The sequence below is a fragment of the Rhinopithecus bieti genome, unplaced genomic scaffold (assembly GCF_001698545.2).
Source record: "Rhinopithecus bieti isolate Rb0 unplaced genomic scaffold, ASM169854v2 scaffold_7509, whole genome shotgun sequence".
NCBI classification, from domain to species: domain Eukaryota; kingdom Metazoa; phylum Chordata; class Mammalia; order Primates; family Cercopithecidae; genus Rhinopithecus; species Rhinopithecus bieti.
The window spans coordinates 3,382,685-3,403,025 of record NW_016805750.1 but is presented as its reverse complement, the minus strand read 5'-3'; the positions used below and the strand labels follow the sequence as shown (position 1 = coordinate 3,403,025).

The window sequence follows — 20,341 nt, the reverse complement described above, 5'->3', positions numbered from 1 at the left end:
CAAGGCAGGACAGGGGCCCTCCACAGTGACCATCAGACACAATTCTGTCCTTCTGCAATGTGACTTCCTGGCTCACCTCAAGTTCTGCTAAGAGGTGCAGGGGTGCCCCGCCTGGACCACCTGCCTTAGGCAATCCCTTTGTCCTCCCGTACATCTTTCTTGACATCCTTACAGTACTGCCAAGACAGAAAGCCATTCCCAAGTCTCATCCACAGCCTCTCTCCTGGCCCACCTTGAGCAGTATAGACCTGCCCCTTGTGTCAGAATATGCTCGCAGGGTGTTTGCTTCTGGCCTGCCTGGCCATGCTGTCCCTTTGCTCTCTGGCTATGGTTTTTGTTTAGTTTTATTTTGTTTGGGACCATCTCTCACTCTGTTGCCCAGGCTGGAGTGCAGTGGTGTGATCTCAGCTCATTACAACCTCTACCTCTCGGGTTCAAGCAATTCTCCTGCCTCAGCCTCCTGAGGAATTGGTATTACAGGCACATACCACCCCACCTGGCTAATTTTTGTACTTTTAGTAGAGATGGGGTTTCATCATGTTGGCCAGCCTGGTCTCGAACTCCTGACCTCAAGTGATCCACCCACCTAGGCCTCCCAAAATGCTGGGGTTACAGGCATGAGCCACCATGCCTGGTCACTCTCTGGCCATGGTTTTTGTCTCCTGGACCAAAGGCAGCGCTTTGACTCATCTCTTTCTTGCTTCCTTGTAGCCTGAGGACACTACTGAGCAGCCAGTAAGAACTCACGAAAGCCTCACTGGTTTCAACTGGGTTTTGTTAAAGTGTAAAAATTTCACAAAGTTGGGTCTACAGTGCAGTGTTGATGGGAGAGAAAGATGGTCATCTGCAAGGCATAGGCCCAAAAGGTGCTCTCAGCTCAACTCTGGACTGGGAGACAACATCAGTGGCTCTAGTCTTGGCTCCATATGCTGCATGGCCCTGAGTCATTCCTTTCCCCTCTCCAGGCCTCTGCTCCTCTTCTGATCAATGAAGAAGAAGGGCTTCCGGGTTGGACATCTGAGTTTGTAGAATGCAGGCTGCTCAAGTAGAATATATAAACATGGCCAAAGAAAAATGAAAAAATGCTAACTTCACTAAACTCACTAATGATGAGGGAAATGTAAATCAAAACCACAATGTGATATCACTTTGCTCCTGCAAGAATGGCCATAATCAAAAAGCAAGAAATAATAGATGTTGGCGTGGATACAGTGAACAGGGAACACTTCTACCCTGCCGGTGGGAATGTAAACTAGTACAGTCACTATGGAAAATAGTGTGGAGATTCTTTAAAGAACTAGAAGTAGAACTGCCATTTGATCCAGCAATCCCACTAGTGGGTAACTACCCAGAGGAAAAGAAGTCATTATATGAAAAAGATACTTGTAGGTGCATGTTTGTTTATAACAGCACAATTCTCAATTACAAAATGTAGAACCAATCCAAATGCCCAACATTTAACAAGTGGATAAAGAAACTAACCTGTGGTACACATGTATGATGGAATACTACTCAGCCATGAAAATGAATGAACCAATGGCATTTGCAGCAACCTGGATGAGATTGGAGACTAGTATTCTAAGTAAAGTAACTCAGGAATGGAAAATCAAACATCGTATGTTCTCACTCATAAGTGGAAACAAAGATGTGAGGATGCAAAGGAATAAGAATGACACAATGGACTTCAGGGACTCAGGGGGAAAGGGTGGGATGGAGGTGAAGGATAAAAGACTACAAATTGGGTGCAGTGTACACTGCTTGGGTGACGGGTGCACAGATCACTATTAAAGAACTTACTCAGGTAACCAAACACCACCTGTTCCCCAATAACCTATGGAAATAGAATTAAAAGAAAAAACAAGTAGAATAGCCTTAAATTTGACACTTGACTCCCTCCTAAGCCAGGCAAGATCAATGTGTTGGGGGTTACAGAAGGCATGACTAGAAGAATTCACATGGGTTGCAGTCTTCATTCCTTACTCCCGTTTCCCATCAAGCCAAATAGCTCTCTGGCTACCATGGCTGATGCCACTCCGATCACCTTCACTGTCAACCCTATGTGGTGGCCGCTGGGAGGGGCTGCATAGACCTCCTTTCGGGACTCTATGCATAGATTCTCCTCTCTGCTGGGAGAGCCCCTGACAGACAGCCCTCAGCTGCCAGCCCCTTTCAGGATTGCCTTGGCTGAAGACCACTGCCTCGCCCGAGCTCTACTGCTGTCCCAGGCAATGGCACCTAGTGTTGATTGATGGGGAAAGGGTGTGTAGAGGCCCAGTCAGCACTCTCTCCCTTGAGCTGGGCAGCTCTGAAGGCTCATCCCATCTTCAGGACTCTCTGCCGGGCTGGTTGCAGCGTTTGGCAGAGACTTCATGGCGGCCTGACTTCCTCCTCTGCTCAATCCTATTTCCTTCCTTGTCATAGATGGGATCTCAGGTGCACTCATTAGCAAACTCCTGCACACTAATCTCCTTCCCAAGAGTCTACTTCCCAGGAAACCCAGCCTATGTGCCCCACAAGTGGCCTGCAAAGAGAGAAGAGACTGGGGAAGGGAAGAGAGGTGAGAAGAATCACACACACACACTGAGGACAGGCACTGCCGCCCCCTTCCACCTCCCCAGCCATCCTGGCCAGCATTCCAGCCCTGACTTCTCTCCAGGGAATGCCCTCAGGCATGAGTTCTGCTCTCCAGTGCTGTCTGCAAGCTTGGGTTCAGATGAGCAAGTCTGCTATTCTTGAGTTTTACAAGTGGTTGAGTAAACAGCCTTTACTTTGATGAGGCATGTGGCATCTTAAACAAAGGCATATATCTGCTCTTTTTATCTAATATGGATTATGTGATCTGACAGTGCCAGGGTGGACACCAGGGGTCATTCCCACTGCATCCAGCAGCCTTGAGGCCCTGGGGCCAAAAAGGTGACAGGACAGCCAGAGATCTCAGCTTGTTGGCCAGGACTGCGTCTTTTTCCTTCACAGCTTTTCCCCCTGCAACCCCTGAACCTCTTATAGACCATCTTTTCAGTTTCTTTTGGCTTCTCTGGTCCTAAAGATGCAGAGAGGCCTTGTCTACTTGTCAGAAGTATTTCCTGAGTAGCCGCTTGGAATCAGGTACTGTGCTGGACACAGAAGGTTCAAAGAAGACCAGAAACATTGTCCTGGTGTTGATGCACACGATCCTATGCACAGACAGATGAACAAGCTGAGAGGGAGGCCACTGAGAAGTGACTGGAGACCCAGAGGAGGGGACTCCCACCAAGTAGGGGTACATCGCACCAATGCTGGGGACAGCAAAGCCTTCTGGAGAAGGTAGCATTTGGGCTGGGCCTGGAAGGAGAGTGAGTTTCCTGGGAGTTCACCTACTGTCCTGAGTTGCCAAAAGCCCCGGGGGCTCTTTCAAGTGCTGCCAATCCAGGCTTGCTAATCTGGGTCTCTCCTGGGCAAAGCAGCACCCCTTATGCCTAGACCTAAGCCCTTCACCTGACACCTGTCCTGGCTTCATTTTAGCCATATCCGGAAACCTGCCATCAGGTGTGCTCTTGGGGCCAGAGAGGAGAATGGATCTGTGGCAGCTGCTGAGAGTTGAGGGAGCCACAAGGGCCCAACATATTCATGAGGAAAGATCTCTGTCCTTCTATTGGGAGGCCCCGAAGGTCCAGTCTTGGAACTCGAACTCCAGATAGGACTCCCTGGTAAAGACAGAGTGTGGCTGCCCTGTTTCAGACAGCAAGAAGAGGGGCTGGGTGGGGCTTTTACCTGGGGCTCAACAACCCCACCTTGGCCAGAGCCTCCCAGCCGACCATCTCAGAGGCTACAAGCAAATCTCAAATCTCCCTTCTTCCCTGGGCCTCTGCATCTCAACTGGAAAACGTAAACCTTGATCCAGAAAAGCTTCCTGTTTGTTTTGTTTTTTATTTTGATGTAGAGCCTGTTTTAGTAAACAATGCATAGCGCACATTTAGTGTTCCCCACCCTGTGTCCAGCAGTGGGGATGAAAGGGTGCTCCAGTTCCAGTCTTCGTCCCTGTGGGGCTTATGCTGATTCATTCATTTCTACATTCTCTCTTCCACTCATCAGTTCCTTTCACAGTTGTCTGACACATGCCAGGCTCTGTTCTAGGAGTGGAGGATACAGTGGTGAGCAAAATGTGCAGGTCCCCACCTTCACATGCCGACAGAGTGAGGAAGAAACTCAGTGAACAAACAAATGAAGTGAAATCCCCATGCCCTTCCTCCCCCAACCCCAAGAGTCGCTGCAGGAGCTAATGAGGACGCTATCTCCGCACTCCCCAAGGAGGCCAGATGCTTTAATTGAACTTAACTTTCTCTTAAGTTTAATAGGAAAAAAATAGTTTGTTTTTAATTATAAAGAGATAATGAATCCTGAATACGCCTCTTCAAAGAATGCTGCCCTTCCCCACAGATACTGATCTGTTCTGACCCCTGTTTTAGACTCATTTTGGTAAATGGACAACAATGATTCCATGCTATCAAGGAGAAACCGAGGCAGTCAGGCAGGGAACTCCCCCATGGCTGACGTCTTGTTGGATATGCTGCCAAAGCGCATCTCTGGGCAGCTTTGGAATTGGGGGGTGGAGAGAATAACCCCCACCCCCCACTTTTGAGCTGGTCTCTTCCTTTCCACTCTGATGCCCTGTCTATCCCTGGGGAGGTCAGGGAAGGGTGGGGCCATGTGTAGGGAATCTTGAAGTGATGTGGTCAGTTCAACGAAGTGGGTGGTCTGGATTGGCGCAGCTAATGAACATTTTTGTCTTGTTTGGTTACTCCGTGCTTCTGTTTATTTTTGCCTAATAGAACAGGCTGACTTTTGATGCTGTCCAACAACTGACTTTCTCTCTTTTTCCATCCAGCCTTACTTTGCCCTGGACTGGAAATTATTTCTGTTTTTTTTCCTTCTACAGGTTCTAGGGTTTCAGGAACTGCTCAATTGAAAATAATTCTAGCTGAGAGGACTTCTCCAGAATACCAGGGGTGGGTTCCAACATGTGCGAGGGGTGGTAGCCCTAGGGCACAGCCCAGCTGGGCCTGTTGCAGGGCCAAGCATCTGCTAGGAGATTGAAATCACCAGCTACTTAGAGTCATGCAGAAGAAATAACCCTAGGTGCTTGTAAGTTTTTATTTGGGAATCTAGAGATACTTTCATTGACCCAGATGTCGTAGAAAATTAGATAAAATCCAAAAGATGTGTAGATAATAAATTTAATTCCAAACTTTAGAGTCTAAGACACAGACTGATTTTCAGGCAAAGAAATGAAAAGGCACCTCCAGGTCTGTCCCTGTGGATACTGATGACTAAGGCATCTGACCAACTCGACTGACACCTCCAGAGAAACTATTTGGGCAAGGTGTGGTGCTTGGCAGGGCTCCAGCAATGAACACAACAAAGTTTCAACCAGACACAGAGTACTGTCTTCTTGGAGTGGGGCCTCATGTGGCACAGACATGTCATCAAGGCCATGTGATATGAGCTGCCACATCCGGCTGTCATGCTAGTAACAGAAACCCAGGCCCCAATCTCTGGGTTGGGAGGTTGGGAGGTGGGGACAGACATTAGGGAGGGCTACAGAGAGGAAGCAACAGTGAAGCTTAAACCTGAGGAGTAAAAGCGTAGACAGCAGTGTTCTAGGTAGAGGACATATCATGGACAAAGGCCTGAAGATAAGAGAAAAATCAGAACTTCAGGAAACTGAATGAATTCAATATTTCTGGATTAGAACCTGTGATGTGGGTGGGCAAATGAGGACCCACCCTAGGCTGATGTGTCGTCATAAAGGTTCTTGTAAACTGTGTTAAGGATGACACTGCTGCAGTTTGCAGCAGTGTCTCAGTGTGCAAGTGACAAGGTCAAATTTTGCTTGAGCCCAGGAGTTCAAGACCAGCCTGGGCATCATAGCAAGACCCTGTCTTTACAAAAAATTTTAAAAATTATCCAGGCATGGTGGGGCATACCTGTAGTCCTAGCTACTCAGAAGGCTGAGGTGGGAGAATTGCTTGAGCCTAGGAGGTCAAGCCTGTAGTGAGCCATGATTGCACTACTGCACTCCAGCCTGGGCAACAGAGCAATACTCTATTTCAAAATAAATAAATAAATAAAATTGCATTGAGAAAAAGGATGCTGGCTGCAGTGTGGTATATGTTGGGTATAGTGAAGGCTGGCAAGATAGAAGCTGTTGTATTAATCAAATGAGAGAAAGTGGTGGTGGTGGATCAGGGTCATGGTGGTGGGAACAGCAAGAATGGACAGATGGGGGAATCAATATAATTTGGTGATTGATTAGACAATGGCTGTATTGGAGAGGAAGAAACCCAGGATGACCTCTTGTCATTCATCTCTAGAAAAGAACCGAAGTCCATTGAAGATGGGGAGAGAGATGGCAGGTTAGCTTTGGAGATACTCATGAGAGATCTAAGAGCAGATGCCCAAAAAGTTTAGGCTTAAAGTTATTTGAAGCCCAAAAGGAGAGGCCAAGCTTGCCTATAGAGTATGTAGGGTAAAGAGAAAAAATACAATAAAACCCCAAGGAAATGACATATTGTATGGAGAGAGAAAGAGAGAGAGCGAGGAGATCATGAGAAGTAAGTCTCTGAAGGAGCCCAAAAAGGAATGGCCAGAAAAAGGTAGCAAAGAAAGAACCCAGGGAGGCTGTGGTGTCTCATAAGTCAAATTTTTAAGAGGCAGTTATGCCCTCATGATCGCAGAAAAATAAAACAGGTTAGCTGAAAATTGAAAAGTGTTATCTGTCTGCAAGCATTTAAGCAGTCTTGGCGAGAGTTGGAGGGCTCCAAAGTCAAACAGCAGTATGTTAAAGAGGGAATGGAGCTATGAGAAGTGGGTCCAGCAAGAGATGATAACTCTTTAGAAACTTGCTGGTTGTGAGAACAAAGAGGTCTTTAGGACTGTAGGAGATCTCTTTCTTCATAAGGATGGGAGATGTTTAAGTATGCTTAATTGTTGGAAGGAATAAGCAAAGAGAGAGAAAAAGTGAGAGATGATACAATCTAGAAGAAAGCTGGGCACGGTGGCTCACACCTGTAATCCCAGCACTTTGGGAGGCCCAGACAGGTGGATCATCTGAGGATGGGAGTTCAAGACTAGCCTGGGCAACATGGTGAAGCTTCGACTCTACTACAAATACAAAAATCAACTGGGTGTGGTGGTGCATTCCTGTAATCCCAGCTACTTGGGAGGCTGAGGCAGGAGAATCACTGGACCCAGGAAGTGGACTTAGCAGTGAGCTGAGATCGTGCCACTGCACTCCAGCCTGGGTAACAGAGTGAGATTCTCTCTGTCTCTCTCTCTCTCTCCATACAATATGTCATTCCCTTGGAGTTTTATTGTATTTTTTCTCTTTACCCTACATACTCTGTAGGCATATAGAGTATGAGTGAAGAGGGAAGAGCCCCTTATAAAACCATCAGATCTGGTGAGAGCTCCCTCACTATCATGAGAACAGCATGGGAGAAACCTCCCACATGATCCAATTACCTCCCTCCAGGTCCCTCCCTTGACACCTTGGAATGACAGGTCAAAATTTGGGTGGGACTACAAACCATATCAGCATCTGAGACCCAGAAGTCTCAGAAAAATAGAAGTAAATGTACAAAAATGAGTAAATCTTTAAGGGAGCTAGGATAAGACATTGGATCTGAGAATGAGATGGTTCTAGTAGTTAAGACTTGAAAGAGTTGTAGTTTTGGGGAGAAGGTACGGTGCACCTAGGTACACAGATGGCCCAGCACCTGGCTGGCTGGCTAAAGTAGGGTGAGGTCACTGAGATGGGCAAGTGGATCAACTATCTGTAACGCAACAGTGATGGGCTAGAGATCATCCTTGTTAAACCTGAGTTCACCCTTCATTATGACAATATTTGGTGATAAAGGAGGATGTTGACCCAGTTCTCATGATTCCTAGTGAATGACAAAAGTGCCCGGGAGATTGGTAAATGCTGGGGATCACAAGAAGTAGAAGGTAGCAGAGCCAGATGGTGCTAATCTAAAAGGTGCAGAGGCAGAAGTAGAAATAGTTCTCAAAAGGCTTGGGATACAAAGAAGACACAAACTCCTGATCCTGACATGCCACCCTTGAGGGCTGCAGGGAAAGTTTCTTCCTAAAGTGTATCACCAAGACCACAGCATTCACTGTGACAGAACAGGGACATTGAAGATATAAGGTGTATTTAAGGAGGTTTGTTTATAAAGAAACGTGGCTTCCATAGATCAATTTAGAACGGAGAGGAGCACAAGGTATGTGCTCAGAGAAAAGCAAGCTCTGTATAACACAGGAATAGAAGATGACTAGAGGTCAAAGACAGCAGGAATGGGAAGACAGTGAAGTCAGCCTATACTGGAGAGATACTAGTGAGTGGAGGAAGAGCACCCTTGCCCTGAAGGGCCAGCCAGCAGGCGACAGGATTCATTGATCCGTTGGATTCTACCAAGTGTTGGAAACACTTATTGAATCCATCCCTATTGTCTTCAGAGGCATCTAACCTGATATACCCCACTCCTGTGGGGGCCCTCAAGACCAGCCAGGTGTCCATACCTATGGTGGGCCTGGTGCTGGTCTCAGAATTTCAAAACTCCCACTACTGCTTCTTCTGTGAAGCTCCTACTTCATTACTGTCAATCTTAGTCTCTCCTGGAAAATTCATTCCACCTCACATAATGAATAAATGATTCTTTTCTTAAATTAGGATTCAACGGAGTAATTGTAAAATTGGTATTTTGCTCAAAACCCTTTCTTGGAGCTTGCAAAATGACATTAGAGAGAAACTTTCTCAGCGGTGATTTTATAAAATGTAGCATATTAAACTGTATTTAAATACATTGAACATACATAAATTATCACAAGCAAAAAAAAAAAAAAAGACAATTATTATGTTTCCAAAAGATTTCAGTGGCTTTCACATGAGCAAGACCTAATGACTCTGTCTATTAAAACGACTAATATTTAGAAAACTGCTTTGTGTACCTTAGGACAGGACATCTCAGCTCTCAGGAAAGAGACCAGTCTGCAGGAGATACATTCCATGTCCTGGGTGTTGAGAATTGAAAAATAAACAAACAAACACAAACAAAACACAGTTTTAAAATTATGACAGCTTTTCTAAAATTTATATAATTTTCAAGGGCATAGACCCTAATTTATTGAATTTTTTTGCTCCTAAACTAGTATCCAGTGCATAATAGTCCTGCCAATGTACTTGATAAACTGAACTAAACTCAATTCTCAAGTAGCCAAATTGGAATTCAGTGCAAAAACGTCGTTAGAGTAACTCTTGGGAAAAGGGTGACTTAAGACCAATATGGATACATAAAATCTGCTTATGGCTATGGTTAAGAATTCAAGGCTTTTTCACTCTCCTCCATATCCACCATGGGGACATCCTGGAGTACCTTGAGAGGGGCTTATCTTGAGATAGATAGCATTTTCCACACTCTCCCTCTGCTCTCTCCCTCTGACCCTCTTGTTCATGCATTGGGCTCATGCCATGCTGCTGCATGCAAAATACACTGATAATGGATGAATGGATTGATGGACGGACGGATGGATGGATGGATGGATGGATGGATGGATGGGTGGATGGGTGGATGGATAGGTGTATGGATGAATGAGTAAATGGATGGATGAATGAGTGGATGGATGGGTGGATGGGTAGATGGATGGATGGATAGGTGGATGGATGGGAGGATGGATAAATGGGTGCATGGATGGGTAGATGGGTGGATGGATGGATGGACAGTTGGATGGGTGGATGAATGGATAGATGGGTTGGTGGATAAATTGGTGGATGGATGAAAGGATGAATTGGTGGATGGATGCACGGATGGATGGATGGATGGATGTGTAGTAAATGAAAGGAAAGAAGAAATTCACCCCTGAAATACTCTCACTCCTAGGTTCAACATCAGTCTGTAATAACCAAGAGAACATGCTGATAGGTCCCTGAGAGGCGGTGCCCCAATGTGAAGCCACCACCACCAACTCTCTACTGGCCCCAGGTTAGAAAGACATGGACTTGTCAGTACAATAGATCCAGGAGGAGAAGGAAGAAGTGCCTTCCCCTTCTGCATCCACAGTATGGATGCAGAGAACATAGATTTGTTTGGCAAATCTTAGAGTCTAGAACTGAAACCCACGTGGTGAAGCCTTCCAGTGGTACCAATCTTCCTATGCTCCCTCCTTGCCAGAGGCAATAAGTATTGAATTTAAGGCCCACCAATAGGTCTTCTGGCAGGCTGAATGAGGAATAAAGTCTGAGAACCCATGACTCTTCTTGGTAGTCCTGGTTAAAAGCCCACACTCCTAAGATGACCCAGACACAGTGGACAATAAGTCAAATTGGAAAGGTTGAGGAGGATGAGATTCCAGAATCCATATCTCTTCCTCCCACCCTGTGTGTTCACCTCCCATTCTTCCTCCTGTTTTTCTCTCTCCCCTAAGTCTCACTTTTTTTTTTTTTTTTTTTTTGAGACAGGGTCTCACTCTGTTGTCCAGACTGGAGTGCAGTGGCGTGATCTTGACTCACTGCAACCTTTGCCCCTAGGTTCAAGTGATTTTCCCACCTCAGCCTCCCCGGGTACAACAGGTGCATGCCGCCATACCCGGCTAATTTTTGTACTTTTTTAATAGAGATCGGGTTTCACCATGTTGGCCAGGCTGGTCTCGAATTCCTGACCTCAAGTGATCCACCCACCTCGGCCTCCAAATTGTTGGGATTACTGGTGTGAGCCACCATACCTGGCCCCCACTAAACCTCTCACTCAAAAGGGAAAGTGCCTTGGTCTGACCCTGTTGGAATCTCTGATCTCTCCCTTCCCCTGCCTTCCTTAACACCTCCTCCACCTCCTCTGCCAGCCAGAACTTGTGCAAATGACACTTGGAGTTCCACCTTCCCTGGCACGTCGGATGAGGAAATGACTGGAAACCTGACAGTCTATCACTACCAGCGAGTGACAATTTAAAAAAAAAAAAACGATTCAAGTTATGAGTGTAAGTTTTAAAATGTAACTAAAAGCCTTCATCAAAGTTTAAAGAGCTTCTTGCGCTTTTAGCATTTGCTTATTCTGATTTATTGACAATGACACACCTAGGAACAGTCATCTCTGCTGAGGCAGTGAAGTAATGGACTGTAGGGGAGAGAGAAAAAGAGAGAGAGGGGGAAAAAGGGAAAAAAAAGGGAAGGTGCAGCTCACAGAAGAGAGGCCGCTGATTACAGCCCACTAATTTGTTATGCACTCTGGCAAATCAGCGGTGATTCATATGACAAATAAGGAGAAAAAATTAACAGCTGTCATGTTGTGATGTGTTAATTTCCTGACAGTCTCTGCACTGAAGCCAATTACTGATTTAAGGGCAGGGAGAGAGAGCCCTGTTCAAGCTTCTAATTAGGCTTCTTCAAGACTAAAAGGATAAAAGCAAAAATAAGAGCAAGAGAATGAGGCAGGTAGCTGGGCTCCAGGAAGCTCACATGCTTTTAAAGCCCCAGTTAAATAGCTTTAAGCTTAAGTGTGTTTAAGATAAGAATTTAGAAACATTTATTCACTTTTATCCCTGACCTGGTGGTTTAGGCTTTTGTGGACTAATTGGGAGCTGAGCAGGGCCCAGGGCTCTTGTTGCCCTCTTTCTGCACGAGTCCAGCCTCTCAGATGTAATCTACTAATAATACCTTTGTTTAGCCGTGTCAACAACCATTCATCACCGTGGTAGACAAAGGGCGGTGGGCCCTCCACCAGCTTCCTACTCAAGGATCCTGCTGAATGCTGGACCTCCATTGCACTAACTGGTCCCGTGGCACTGGCCCCAAAAGAAGGCTGGTGGTGAGAGGAAGTTATTGGGGTCTGGCTGCTCAGATATCTAGGAAGCCTCCACATAGACTCAAGGGAAAGGAGAACTCATACACTGTTGGCTTGACTTTGGTTTCTTCCAACATGCTGTCATGCCTGATCCCAGTTACCTTATTTGTCATGTCCACTGATCCAGCTATCCAGAGTATGAATGGATCTTTTCTAGGGACCCGAAAGATCTTTCATGGGAAGAGTTAAGGGGTGCTGGCTGCTGAGAGACTCATTCTTGCCCATTCTAGACACACTGGGGATTCAACAAAGTTATCCATAGCAGGAGCTCCTCTCTAGCCATCATCATCAGTCAGAAAAATGGGACTTCAGGAGATCATGTGCCTCTGAGTATGACCAACTACACAGATAGTGGTTCTTGTTTTAATTTGTTTCTAAGAAAGGCCGTTCCCTTCCTATCTGTGCCCTTAATTCTTTCCTAGGGCTTTTAAAAAGGCTCTTTGTAAATTTACTGGTTAGTACTCAAAAGCAGTAGTCATGGATTGGTGCTGTGGTCACAGGAGCACAAGAGCCCTTCCTCAGAGGATTCCCAGGAAGGACTTCCTCCTCAGATGGAAAGAAAGCCTTATTTCCCAATGCTCATGGGTTTTTCCTTGTAGGTGGGGGAAATCCATCGGGATTCTTTGATTGCCTGTGACAACAGAGAGAGAGAAAGAGAGAGAGTGAGAGAGAGAAAAAAAAAAGTAGGAGAAGAAGAAAGAGAAGAAGAAGAGGAGGAGGAAGAAGAAGGAGGAGGAGGAAGAAGAGATGAAGGAGGAAGAGAAGAAAGAGGAGGGAGGTGGAGGGAGGAGGAGGACAAGGAGGGAGATAAAACCAAGTCTAAGTGGCCAGAGTGAAGAGGGAATTTCTTGGCTCACGAACTAAAGAATCCAAGAAGATCTTGCTTGGGGGTCAGAACTTCAGGTAGGAATCCTGAGGCTTGGAATCACTGCCTTAGCCTCTTATCTCAACCTTCTTGGTGTGGGTCACATTTTCAGATGGGCTTTCCACCAGCTAATGACCAACTGGAAACACACTCCACAGGTCCATGTCTGCTCAGAAAGAGAGAACCAGGCCTTTCTCTGTTAGTCACCCCATTAGAAGTCCTGAGTTGACACTCTGGTTGACAGGATGAGATTTATTAGGGAATCAACTACTAAGTTAGACCTTGATATCATTGGAATGTTTTGTACCCTTCTCATCTCAGGCTGAAATGAGATCCCCAGTGTTTGAGGTGGGGCCTGGTGGGAGATGTTTTGGTCATGGGCGTGGATCCCTCATCAATGGCTTGGCGCCCTCCCCATGGTAATGAGTGAGTCCTCACTCCTATTAGTTCACGTGGGAGCTGGTTGTTTAAACGAGCCTAGCATGTCTCTTGCTCCCTCTTGCCATGTGACCTGCCTGCCCCCATCCTTCTGGCTAAAAGGTAATTCACTCTGTAAGCTTTGCTCAATCCTGACCCATTATCAACTGAGTTGAAATATGTCAGCATGGTGAGATACTAAGCATAGCATCTTTTTTAGGAAGGTTCACTGAGTGAATAACACACATGCATTTACCTATCTAAGTGCTACCTACTCACCTTCTGCAATGAGTAAAATCTTCTAGAGGCCTCTCCAGAAGAAATTCATGGTGCTGTGCTTGTACAGCCTATGGAACCATGAGTCGAATAAACCTCTTTTCTTTGTAAACTACCCAGCCTCAGATATTCCTTTATAGCAATGCAGAACAGACTAATACAGACCTGAATCCTAGGTCCACCATGGAGCTAAGAGAAGAGCACACTCAGACAGGAGCATGAGGAAAAGATGAATTTCCAAAGAAAATCTGGGGATGATCCGTAAAGAAGAAGGAAACCATAAATGTGCCTCAGAGTGAATCAGTGGACACAAAAGAGAGCCTTGCAGAGAGCTACTAGGTCAATTCTTATGTTTCTGGACTCCCTTCAGCTTCCTAATATTTAAATATATTTAAGGTGATGTTAGCTAATTTTTCAGAAATTTGCAGGTTGGGGAGGAGGGAAGAGCAAGGGGTAGGGGCAGAAGCCCATTGACGGTCACATTTGCAGCCAGCTCCTATTTTTGTAAGCGTGACCCTAGAATTCAGATGTAGAGCAGGGTTCATTTATTGCAGGGCTTTCTTTCAATAGAGATTTATCACATGTCTGGGAGTCAAACAGGCCCCTAACCTGGAGGCATTTGCACAGCCCCTGGTGATGCAGCCCTGCTCTGGGACCTGTGCAGCCCCAGCTGAGGTCACGCCAACCCTCTGCCCCAGAGAATTGCTGCCTCTTGCTGCCCGAGTGTCTGGGTCCAGGGTAAGCACATCATTACTACAATTAAAGAATCACTCATGCGTTGACCGGTAAGGGGAAAATAGGTCCCTAGAGCCCCAGCCTCCTCTGGATGGCTTCCTCCTTTTAGGCAGGTGGTCTGATTAAAAGGCTTCAATGGTTTATTTCATTAGGAGTCACTGTTGGTATTGTCTGAGACAACAAGAATCCTTCGACATTGATTTTGTTGGTGACTGCAACCCTAAACTGGAAGGGATGGCTAAAAGGTAATTCACTCTGTAAGTTTTGCGCAATCCTGACCCATTATCAATTGAGTTGAAATATGTCAGCACGGTGAGATACTGAGCATATTATCTTTTTTAGGAAGGTTTACTGAGTGAATAACACACATGCATTTACCTATCTAAGTGCTGTCCAACAGACTTATGATCCATTGATTTATATAGCATCCTTCATCTGCATCAAGATGCTCTCCAAGAGAATGCCACGGCCGAGAAGAATTCTGTGCTGGCCTTGGGGAGAAGAGGCCACCTCCAGGTGGGCAGTTTCCACTTTGTCAACCCCTCTGAGCTTGGAGAAACACTTCCCCTGTCAGGGAGACCGTGCTGGCCAACTGGGGTTCCTTGTATGGAGTGGAGATGATGGACTGAGCTGAGTTCCGTCACAGTGGTGGAAGAAGCAGCCAACCAGCTTTGGTTTGGGAAGGCATCAAGATAATTCTGACCTAAAGAGGAAGACAAGGTTGGTCAGGTGCAGTGGCTCACACCTGTAATCCCAGCACTTTGGGAGGCCGAGGAAGGTGGATCACTTGAGGCCAGGAGCTGGAAACCAGCCTGGCCAACACGGTGAAAACCCATCTCTACCAAAAATAAAAAAATTAGCTGGGCATGGTGGCACATGCCTGTAATCCCAGCTACTTGGGAAGCTGAGGCACGAGGATTGTTTGAACCCAGGAAGTGGAGGCTGCGGTGAGCTGAGATCACGCCACTGCACTCTGGCCTATGTGACAGAGTGAGACCAAAAAAAAAAAAAAAAAAAAAAAAAAGAAGGAGAAGGAGAAGAAAGGGTAGACAGATATGGAATTGAAACAAAAAAGGCAGATGAGAATCCCAGGAGGAAGGCAAAGATGCTTGACAAAAACACAGAGAGAATTCTGGTTTTGATGAAAGCAAGAGTGTTTTTGCAGGCTGAAAATCTAGGCCTGGGATGGGTAAGAAAGATAAAGAGAACAGCATGAGAAATTCCAGGGTATGTGATCTGAGGCCCTAAAAATCCAGAAAATGGACTGAGTCCTCCATTCTACTGCTTGCCATGTTACACACCTGTTTGGCTTCCAGAACTCTTCCAGTGTCTTTGAGAAGGACTTGGAGAGACGCTGCCTCTGTTTCCATGGCCCTGCCTCTTCTCTCCTTCTGTCTCTAGCTCTCACTCTCTCCATAGGTTCCCCTGTCTGCCTTAATCTTTCTTCCCTTCTCCTCCCTTTCTCACTGTTTCAGGTCCCTTTTACCATAACCAGTTCTGACTATTTTAATCTCTGATGGGTTTTAATTACTACTCAAGGGTTGTAGGATATTTGTGGGAGTGAGAGAGGTCCTCAAAGGAAACAAAACCCAAACAGACTGCCTGAGCAGTATGATCCGATGGGCCAGGCAAAAGTCAAGTTTAGAGTCTGCTCACTCCAAAGGTTGACCAGGTCCCTCCTGCCCTTCTGCCTCCTCTTTTCCATGCACAACCATCCTTGCACTGATGTCCATTGGCCAATGAAGAAGATGCTTCCGTCATGGTGGTCTTGGTGACAATTGTGGGACCTTGACATAGTCCATGCATGAAAACCTTTTTCTTCTTGGCTACTTCTTTTCCATCCAACAAAAGGTATTTTTCTTTCATCTTCCTTCTCCATAGGTACCTGTAGATATTTTTCAGTGCTGTGATTTAGCACGAGAGTTAGGGGGCTGTTGCATTTAAAAGGCATCATTTTCTGATGAGCATGTGGCCTTATCAGCTCCTCTCTCCCTGCGTGGCTGAGTGTTATCAGTGCATGCTGGGAAGCACTTGTGTTAGGGAAGCAAGCCTCAGCTGAGAAGTGCTGTGTTACTACAAAGCTTTCAGGTGATGGAGTGGCTAGTGCAGAGAGACACATCAAGATAGCAGGAATCCGGAGAATGTTCTCTGTAAGATTAAGCAGCAAGAACAGGTCAAACCAGAGACCCACTGTCTAAATGTGTAGGGAGAGGAGAAATAGTAAGGTATGTAGTCCTTAGAAATAAAGGAGTTAGAGTTCTCTCATTGACATGGAAGTGCCTGGAAAGGATTCTGCATTTTACAGATGTGCAAACTGAGCTTTCATGACTTCCTGCCAGGTACCAAGCCTGTCTGGGCTCTTGGCTGGAGAACCTGCCAGACTTGCAGGTGACCTGAAGGAACTGTACACCCAACAAAGGATTAACATCTAGAATCCACAAGGAGCTCAAACAAATCAGCAAGAGAAAAACAAATAATCGCATTATGAAGTGGGTGAACGACATGAGTGACATTTCTCAAAAGATGACATACAAATGGCAACAAAGATGAAAACATGTTCAACATTGCTAGCCATCAGGGAAATGCAAGTTAGAACCATAATGAGATACCACTTTATCCTGGTCAGAATGGCCATGTTTTAAAAGGAGAAAAAAAAAAAAAAAAAGACGTGGGGGTGGATGTGGTGAAAAGGAATCGCTCGGACACTGCTGATGGGAATATAAATTAGTACAACTTTTATGGAAAAACAGTATGGAGATTTCTCAAAGAACTAAAAGTAGAGTTACCATTTGATCCAGCCATCCCATGCTGGATGTCTACCGAAAGGAAAAGCAATCATTATATAAATAAGACACCATCAGGTGTATGTTGATTGCAGCACAATTCACGATGGCAAAGATATGGACCCAACCTAACTGTTCCTCAGTGGATGGGTGGATAAGGAAAACGTGGATCTGTACCATGAATTACTACTCAGGTATCTAGTCCTCTTCCAAAGAAGTGCCATGGCGGGAGGGAGGGTAGCACTGAGAGAGCGGAAGGATCTGACAGGGGCACACAGACTCATTACTCTCCAAGTCCCCATGGGCTCAGAGAAACAGGTCAAATCCCAGCACTGTAAGAAACTCCACTCCCCCAAGTTCCACTGGAACCCATTTCAAATTCTGAGTCTGGCAAATCTCAACTGCCAGAAAGAGTTTATGAAGGAAAGGCAGGGCAGGAGACAGAGCATTTGGTGAGGTTGCAATTGATTTAGGCTGTGTATGCAACAAAAGCATCTGATTCCAAGTTCTCGTGAGGGAGTTTCTGACCTGGATCACAGAGACTTGGGTTGATCCAGACATGAGCTCCAGCTAGTCCTAGCAGATCATAACATGATAGGTAAAATGCCGGTGATGTGAGAAATAGGTACTTCCTGGGGGAAGTGGGTCGGGGCATAGATTTCATCCCATTCTTAAAAGAGATGGTGACCCCAAAGAGCTGAAGATGTTTCTTCTCACTGCTTCTGAACTGGGCTCTAAAGTCAGACAGACCTGGCTCCAACCTCTGCTCTTCCATGTGAAACTTACACAGCCAGAGGCACTTATTTGTCCTCCATGAGCCACAGTTTCATAAAAACTATAAAGAGAGGTAACAGTACTGCTACCTCAAGGAACTGCTGTTAGGATCGAAGAAGGCATTGCACGTGAAATGATTCCCCAAGCGCCTGGTGCACGGTAACCTCCCGTTGGCACATGTGTGTGGCAACAGTGCTGGTGGAAGTGGTGGAAGCTGCAGGGCTCTAGCCCTAAGCCTGACCATAACTCAAAAGCCCCTTCTTTCAGGATTGTTGCCTCATCTGTAAAATAGGTACAGTAGTCCCAACCTGCTGCCTTATAGCGGTGCTATGATGATGATAAGAAACAGTGGGTAGAAAAGAGTGTAAGGCTAGAACAATGATACATGTAGCCTTTCCCCACCGCACAGTTTATTGGGGTGGTTCCCCTGACCCCATTACCAAGCATGGGGGCTGGGCCAGCCTATGCCAGAGGAGGACTGGTGAGCTGGCAGAGGATCTGTAACCCTGATCACCAGGTGGTTTCCCAGAGCCCATAGCTCCAGATCTTCACCTTTTATACAAGCTCAAGGGTAGCTGGGGGCGGGGAGAATTGCCTTTTAATTTAATAGGGAAAATAATTCACGTGCTTATAATGAAATGCGACAAGCAGAACATAACAAGTAAATACAATACAAACCACGTTGCAAGCCTCTAAGGTAACAGAAAATAACTAGTTTTAGTTGCTTTTTTATCTATTATGAGGAATGTCAAGCATTTGACAACAGAGTATTTAATAAAAAATACTATAATTTGTGTTTAAGCGATAGCAATAGATATTACATTTATTTTATTTCTATCCAAGGAGACAGGTTTGGGATTTCTTAAAGGAATTAGGAAATACAAAGTGAGAGGTTTAATGGGCCTGAGATGCACAGGCCGTGGGCTAGGGCTCCCTGGGGCTTGCATGTGGGGACACAGCCAGCTGGAGGGCTCTGTGACCAGCACGTGCATCCTCAGTGGAGAGCTAAGGGAGAGATGTGACCACACATGCCAGGGAAAATGCTGAGGGACCAATTGGGGGCTGTGCTGGGTATCTTCACATGTGGTCCCTAGGGGCCCCCAGAAGGTCTCAGTACCACTGGGGAGAGGGACCATGACACATTTAGAGAGCAAATAAAACTCTAGGCAAACCTCATTAGCAAACCCCAGAAAAGATGCAGTGTTGTTCTAGCTTTATTGGTGATAGTAAAAAATCCACAATGCACATGCCCATCAAAAAGGGATCAGGGGGCCGGGCGTGGTGGCTCACGTCTGTAATCCCAGAACTTTGGGAGGCTGAGGCAGGTGGATCATGAGGTCAGGAGTTCAAGACCAGCCTGGCTAATATGGTGCAACTCCATCTCTACTAAAAATACAAAAGTCAGCTGGGCATAGTCGTGAGCGCCTGTAGTCCCAGATACTCAGGAGGCTGAGGCAGAAGAATCACTTGAACCTGGGAGGTGGAGGTTGCAGTGAGCCGAGATCATGCCACTGCACTCCAGCCTGGGCAACAGAGTGAGACTCTGTCTAAAAATAAATAATTAATTAATTATAAAGGAGATCAGGTAAACAAAATTGTATATCCCTCAGAGGATGGGATTTGGTAAATCCTGCACCTGGATTTACAGGTGCAGGTGGGAATCGACCTCTGTATTAGTTCATTTTCATGCTGCTAATAAAGACATACCCAAGACCGGGTAATTTGTTAAGGAAAGAGGTTTAATGAACTCACAGTTCCACATGGCTGAGGAGGCCTCACAATCATGGTGGAAGGTGAAGGAGGAGCGAAGGCACATCTTATATGGTGGCAGGCAGGAGAGCATGTGCAGGGGAACTCCCCTTTATAAAACCATCAGATCTCGTGAGACTTACTATCAAGAGAATAGCACAGGAAAAACCCACCCCCATGATTCAGTTGTCTCCTACCAGGTCTCACCCATGACATGTAGGGATTATGGGAACTACAATTCAATATGAGATTTGGAGGCGGGGACACAGCCAAACCACATCAACCTAAAAAATGCAATGGTGATGGAAAAAAGCAGAAGTGATTTACGTAGATCTAAACACATGCATGTAACCAAACAACATATGTAATTTACAAACGTGTGTGTGTGTGTAAACATAGATTAGAAGGATTTGGAGGAAAAGTCACAATAATGCTTCCTTCTGGAAGAAGAGAACGGAAGGGGATCAGGAAGAGATGTGTAGAGACCTTAAGAGTATAATGCAGCCAGCTTCCTGGATGGGACTCAGAATTCCTTGATATTTTTTTAAACATCTGCAAGAAATACAGGACATTTTGATTTTTAGTTAATTCTGAATGTTGGGCATTTAGATATTTCCCTTTTCTCTGTGTTTTGGTACTTTTCCCAAAAGAGCAAGCAAGGTGAACCCTTAGATAGCAATATGATCAGGGTGACTTCTTGGGGCCAGGAAAGGGTCTGGGAATGGGGTCAGTGACATAGAAGGTCAGGCACCCTGTCTCACCTTAATTTCATTACTACAGACGAGAAGGTTGGATTTAGATGTCTCCAGGGTGCATCTGGCTCTGGCGTGCTCACCTGCATCAACCAGCTGAAAAATCCTTTTGGAGCTTAG

At 45.8% G+C, this 20,341-nt stretch overlaps 1 long non-coding RNA gene across 1 annotated transcript in view; it reads right to left on the bottom strand.

Moving 5' to 3' along the window:
• Positions 1–3,895: 3,895 nt before the first annotated feature.
• The window catches only part of LOC108530596 (uncharacterized), a 33,746-nt gene continuing 17,300 nt past the window's right edge, over positions 3,896–20,341 (bottom strand). Inside the window, exons 2-3 of the long non-coding RNA XR_001885891.1 lie at positions 8,986–9,048; positions 3,896–4,109 (exon numbers count right to left, since the gene is read on the bottom strand). This is a non-coding gene — a long non-coding RNA (uncharacterized LOC108530596). The remainder of the gene's footprint in view (positions 4,110–8,985; positions 9,049–20,341) is intronic.